The sequence below is a fragment of the Crocodylus porosus genome, unplaced genomic scaffold (assembly GCF_001723895.1).
Source record: "Crocodylus porosus isolate Cpor-Errol unplaced genomic scaffold, CroPor_comp1, whole genome shotgun sequence".
In the NCBI taxonomy this organism is placed as follows: domain Eukaryota; kingdom Metazoa; phylum Chordata; order Crocodylia; family Crocodylidae; genus Crocodylus; species Crocodylus porosus.
The window spans coordinates 186,896,071-186,902,070 of record NW_017728886.1 but is presented as its reverse complement, the minus strand read 5'-3'; the positions used below and the strand labels follow the sequence as shown (position 1 = coordinate 186,902,070).

The window sequence follows — 6,000 nt, the reverse complement described above, 5'->3', positions numbered from 1 at the left end:
TGTCTGATTCGATTCAGATTTGGAGATTTGGCCACTGGAGAATTGGGCCGAATCTCCACTGAATCAAATCAGGGACCGAAGCTATACACAGCCCTAGTAGACATGCATCTAGAGTGTGTGTTTCAAGACCTTGTAATTTTTTTGTTTTTTATTTCATTTTTCTTTAACTAATAATAAACCGTATGCTGTGTATGTGTTTCTATTTTAAAATATATGTATTTTTAAAAAGTGCTTCACTTGTATGAAGAAAAGGTTTGTATAAAGACAAATTTTTTGCTTTACGTGTTTGCTGCAATAGTCCTATACGTTTTATTCAGTAACGGACTAGGGATACTTTCTGCAACAGACTGTGAAGTAACTTCAAGAGCTCAACCTAAGGGAGCTACTCAAAAATCGAATAATGGAATCATGGATGAAATATTAAGGTAGTTAAAGAGTGCAGTTAAGCAAGTCTGCTCATACAGCTGTTGTATTTGTGCTTCTTTGCACTGTCAATTGTTTTTGTTTCCTATCCAGAAATGGAAAAAAAAGTCAAGGAAGAGAGGGCCGCAAGAGAGAAAGCAGAGAATCGAATAGTTCAGATTGAAAAACAATGTTCCATGCTGGACTTTGACCTGAAGCAGTCTCAGCAGAAGCTGGAACATCTTATTGAACAAAAGGAGAGACTAGAGGATGAAGTAAGTTTAACATAATACATTATGGACAAACATCTTTTCTATGGAAAGGGAAAAGTTAAAGAATCTTAATTAAGTTACAAATAAAGACCTGAATCCAATTAGGTCAAAGCTTATGTAACATCAATATTAGTTATATCTAGGGCTGTACTTAAATTAGTTTCGTGACTTTTGCGGAAAACACGAAAAAGGGCTGTCTCCACGATCACTGAAAAAAATGCAATTGGCTGTGATTTCCCAGGAAATCAAGCAAAAAAAACTAATAAAAATAAAATGCTTGCTCCCCAGCACCAGGGGTGGGGCCGCATAAAGGGCAGGACAGCCAGCAGTCAAGGGGTCAGCTGCCCCCTCGTTCCCCCTCCCCCAGGGCCTCTGCCAGTCGATGCCAAGGGGCAGGGCCTTTCCATCAGTCAGCACCGAGAGGTGCATTGCTATGAAATGTCCATGAAACTGGCTCTTCGGGTTGTGACCAAGCTATGAAAATTGCCTTCTCTCACTGTGTGTTAGGCAGGTCCCTAGTTGTATCCAGCAACCGTCCACTTAAATGTGAAGTGTAAGTGTAAATCCTAGTAAGCTAAATTACACACACACCTTCTTGGATCCTGGATAGCAGCTCTGTCTGGTCTGTTTTCCCTGTAAATCATGAATGACAAACTCTCCTGGTCTCCTGCACCGGATCCAGGTGTAGTGGCAGGGCAGGCAGTGGGGAGAGCAGTGGCAGGGAGCTGCAGGGGTCAGCATTGCTGCCATTCACCACCACCTCTGACATGTATCCCCAGTAGGGCTCCATACTCCAGATTTTGACTGTGGGCCCTACTCCCAAATCTCCAGCCCTTCCAGGAGTCCCACAGGCCACATGTTTGATGCCCTTTCTTAAAATAAATAAGAGCACTGATAGTGCACTGCCATTTGGCATAAAATGGAGTCCTAGGCATTATAGATATGCTATAAATAATACTGCAGGATTAAGATGGATTTTAGCTGCAAGCATATTTTTTGCATCATCAGAATCAATAGTTGCAAAATCAAGCTTACATAGTAAAATAGATGTTTAACTTTCTTTGTTTTAACTACATGACATAATGGTACTAGTTCAGCTTGTTGTTGCAACCTGACTTTTCTATATCTCTTGTGTGTTTGAGCCCTTATTTTAGTGTTATTAATGCAATTTTTGCATTTCATTTTTTCACTTTGTAAAAATAAAAACAGTTGGATTTGAGTTTAAATTGTGGTGTATTTAAACTTTAACTTCCAGTTTTAAAACAAGCAAAATACACTGGATTATGGAATCTGATCGTTCAGAATGTCCAAAAGTTTTGATAATGTCAGCTGAAAGCATTTTCATATTGGTGTTTTTTAAGAGTCTCATCTCATTCTTTTGGATTAAAATGGGAAGGATGGATCCAAAGAATGGGTGCCTGCAGTTAAATTTTTTACACAACCTGTAGACACCAAAGCTTTTAAAGAGTGGAAAGACACAAACTTTTAAAGCTTAAAATCCATAGAAAAGAAGGATAACTTTACAGCAAACCTTTTGGAACTCTTCCATTGTCATCTCTAATGTGAAGTAGCTAGGAAAAGGTCAAGTGTTTAAAATATGGATAAAATTATTGGCCAGATACAGGAAAGCTCTTGAGAGGTCATATGAACCCTCAAATACAATCCACATGGAAAGCTGTTTTCTTAATGAGATTAACATGTCCAAGAAATGTAAGAGACTCTTTGGAACATTTATTTGCATGTACTATTTAATTTGTAAACCTGCAAAATGGTAATGCTTGACATAATCTGTACGTGAAATGCTTTTAACAAAATCCAGGAAAATATACGTTTAAATATTCTTAACGTTAAAAAGGAATTGTCAAACTATATTAGGTTAAGAATCTAACACTTCAGCTGGAGCAAGAGGCAAATAAACGAGTTCTGGCACAAAATGACTTGAAGATGCAAGCTTCTGAGGCAGACAACTTGAAGAGTTCTGAGAAGCAGCTGAAACAGGAGATCAATACATTGCTGGAAACAAAGAGATTATTGGAATTTGAGTTGGCTCAACTTGCTAAGTAAGTGAAAATGTGAAGTAATACATGAGTATGACACAGCAGAATTTTTCTGTATATTGCATGTCACTGTCCATACAACAAAAATACTTTGAGGTGTGGACATTTTTTTTCCTAAGTGAGTGTACAGCATTAGATTATTTTTATTTTGAGTTATAGGTTCTTGCCTGGTCCTTTTGTGCCTAAACTTTTCCGAACTCGTATATCTGGCACTTGGCTTCTTTCTGGAACATCTGGAGTGTGTGTTCTAAGAACTATTATTTGGGGATTAGATTTTGGGTAGTGCATTGGAAGACTACTGCTGAATACATTTTCCCTCATTAAATCACTGTGTTTTTCTTTATAACTTCTTTAGACTAACAGTAAACAGCATTGTTCTTCCAACATGAGAATCGTTTTTTATTGTGCCTTGGCCACGCTGTCCTACCACCGAAGACAGGAATCAAATTCCTTTCAGAGCACTGCTCATTACTCACTAGGGATTGCCATCCCTTAGGACTGCCATCACGGCATGTTTTAAATCACAATTGTAGAACAAGGCAAGCCATTGATCTTCATGAATTATGTCATTTTAAAAACACTATAAAAACAAATTATTGGTGCAACCTGGCAAGTGCTTTTACATGTTTATATGGTTTTTAGATTGTTTTATTTACTTTTCTTCTTCCTTGAAGGCAATATAGAGGAAATGAAGGTCAGATGCGGGAACTTCAGGATCAACTTGAAGCTGAACAGTATTTTTCGGTAAGGTTCATGATTAATTTTAAAACAGTGGAAGATTATTATATTAAATAACTTACTGACACTGTGCTTCATTAATTTGGCATCATTCAGTAATATGGATAAATATATTCGAACATAAAAATATATAGGCTAACATGAAAATACTTTGATTACTGTATGGCAACAAACCTAATTAAAATGTTAACAAACCAGGTATAGTGTTTGGTTCCTCTGGGCAATGAAGTACCATGTGCCTTTTTATATTATATACATAAAACATCCAATTTGCAAGTACAGAATAATGCATCTCCCCTTCTTCCAAATCTTCCAAAAGCTGCTTCATATAAATTGGTTTAAAGCAAGCAAGTCTGTTTAGATCAGAGGTCAGGCAACCCCTGGTATGCATGCCAAAGTGTGGCACATGAAGGCATTTTACTTGACATGCATGCCTTGGGGTGGCTGGTGGGGAAGAGGCTGGGGCTGCAGTGCCACAAAGATAGGGGCCCCTCATGGCTCCCCTGTCACCATGGCTCTCCCATCATCTGCCTCTGGCAATGCCAATATCTTACAAGTCCCAGGTTGCAAGTGTTTTTGGCATTGCCCAAAAATGTTGCCGACCCCTACATTAGATTATGATAAAGCTAGCCTACATTAAGTTATAAAGACTCGAATGAGTAATAAATATAAGATTTATTTTAGGTTTACCGTTGTGGGGATTTCATCTGAGTACCTTGAAGCCTAAATTAAGGGCAAGGATTCCGTTGCTTCTGTGTTTGTTACAAAAAGGTAGTGTCTGAGAGGTAGATGGAGCAGTAAAAAGAAAAGTAAAAAAAAAAAATCATGAGACTATATTAATCACCATGAATGGAAGTGGTATTAGCATATCATCAGCATAACCATTCTCAAGCTGCTTGTATATGAGAAACTTGTAAAGGTGGATTTGACTTTTTCTTATTTCTATTACAGACACTTTACAAAACTCAGGTTAAGGAGCTTAAAGAAGAAATTGAGGAAAAGAATAAAGAAACTCAAAGGAAAATACAGGAATTGCAAAATGAAAAGTATGTCCTTTCTAAATCTTTGAACAGAAATATGTTTACCTATATGCTACCTGTCTTTGAAGTGCTGAAATCAAAATTAAAAATATTTTTTCTTGCCCTATGGTTGAAAAATGCTTGCTTATGAAAAATGTAACAGGCATTGAAAATGTCCCCATATACTTTATAAGATGAGGAAGACATTGGGTAGTACTTATTTGCTCGCAACAGATGATGGAATCGGAACTTTTGTGTTTATTTATTTTCTTGGACCAATTTTGGGAGATGAGGAATTACAATTTCTTGGACTCTAGAAATATTGAAAAACATGTCTTTGTAAGGCATCCATACTTTTTTGGGGGAGGGTGGGGGGAAGGGAAGAGGTGGGAGGTGTGCTATTGACTTGATAATTGCATTTGTTTTTTAAAACCAATAAAACAGTCTTGGGAAAATATATAATCAAAATAATATTTCACTTGGAAGCTGATCTTAAAAATGCTACAATCTTCTTTTGACAGTTCAGAATTCACCATATCCATGTTACATTTTTATGTCAGAAAGATCTTTTTAGTGCTTTGTACTCAGCACAATGCCACCATTTTACTTGTCAAATTTGGCCTTTGTTTTGCTTCAGCAGGCATCAATAGTGCAAAACAGTTGAAAACCAGTGGAAGACAGTTTATTGTTGATTTTGGTGGGAGGAAAAGGAATGAGATGAGCCCTCTACACTGTTAAATATGGTGAAAGGGGGAATATTATTCTCTGTCAGGTACACAGCAAGAGCTATTGTGAGTTTCTAACTCTAAGATGGGGGAAGGGAGGAACCAACTCCTTCACCCTTGTTGGCCTTCCTCTTTCTCTTTTTCATTACCATTTTTGTCATCCTGAGGGAGCAGTTAGTTCTGCACCTGCCTCTTTAGAAGATTTCCATGTTCATTGCATACATTTTTAATTAAATAATACAGGTGAGCTATAATTTTCACTCTTTTGACTGGAGAAAAAGGATAGAGCAGTTTTTCTCTTTCAAAGAATTTAGAAAGACCGCAATTATGGATTTTTATTTGAAATCTCTGGGTTCATCTTACAAATCATGGTGGCACACTTAACAGTACTATCATTGTATGGCATGCCATGGCACTCTGGGAAAGGAGCTCAGAGCATCCCAAGGTGCCACAGCATACTGGCTGAAAATCACTGGTCTACTGTTTGATCATATATCCTAGAGACTCATCTGTATTGCAGCTACAGTAAGTAATCAGGACTCAATTGCAGCACAGTTATCCTTGTATTGTTAAAGGACACTTTATTTTGCTGTACAGGCAAGACCTTCACAATGAGTTGATACTTTCAGAAGTTTTGAAATGGCTGTCACCTGGCTTGGGGAAAATAGTAATACTATGCTTTAACTGTATTGGACCAACTATAATACAATCTGTGCCCAAAACAGTTTACAGAAAGTCCTTGTATAATTTCTCTCCACCCGCCCCCACAAAGACTTCAGTCTGGTGA

At 37.5% G+C, this 6,000-nt stretch overlaps 1 protein-coding gene across 1 annotated transcript in view; it reads left to right on the top strand.

Moving 5' to 3' along the window:
- ROCK1 (Rho associated coiled-coil containing protein kinase 1) overlaps positions 1–6,000 on the top strand; it is a 151,766-nt gene that overhangs the window by 115,017 nt on the left and 30,749 nt on the right. The gene's annotated exons all lie outside the window — the stretch shown is intronic.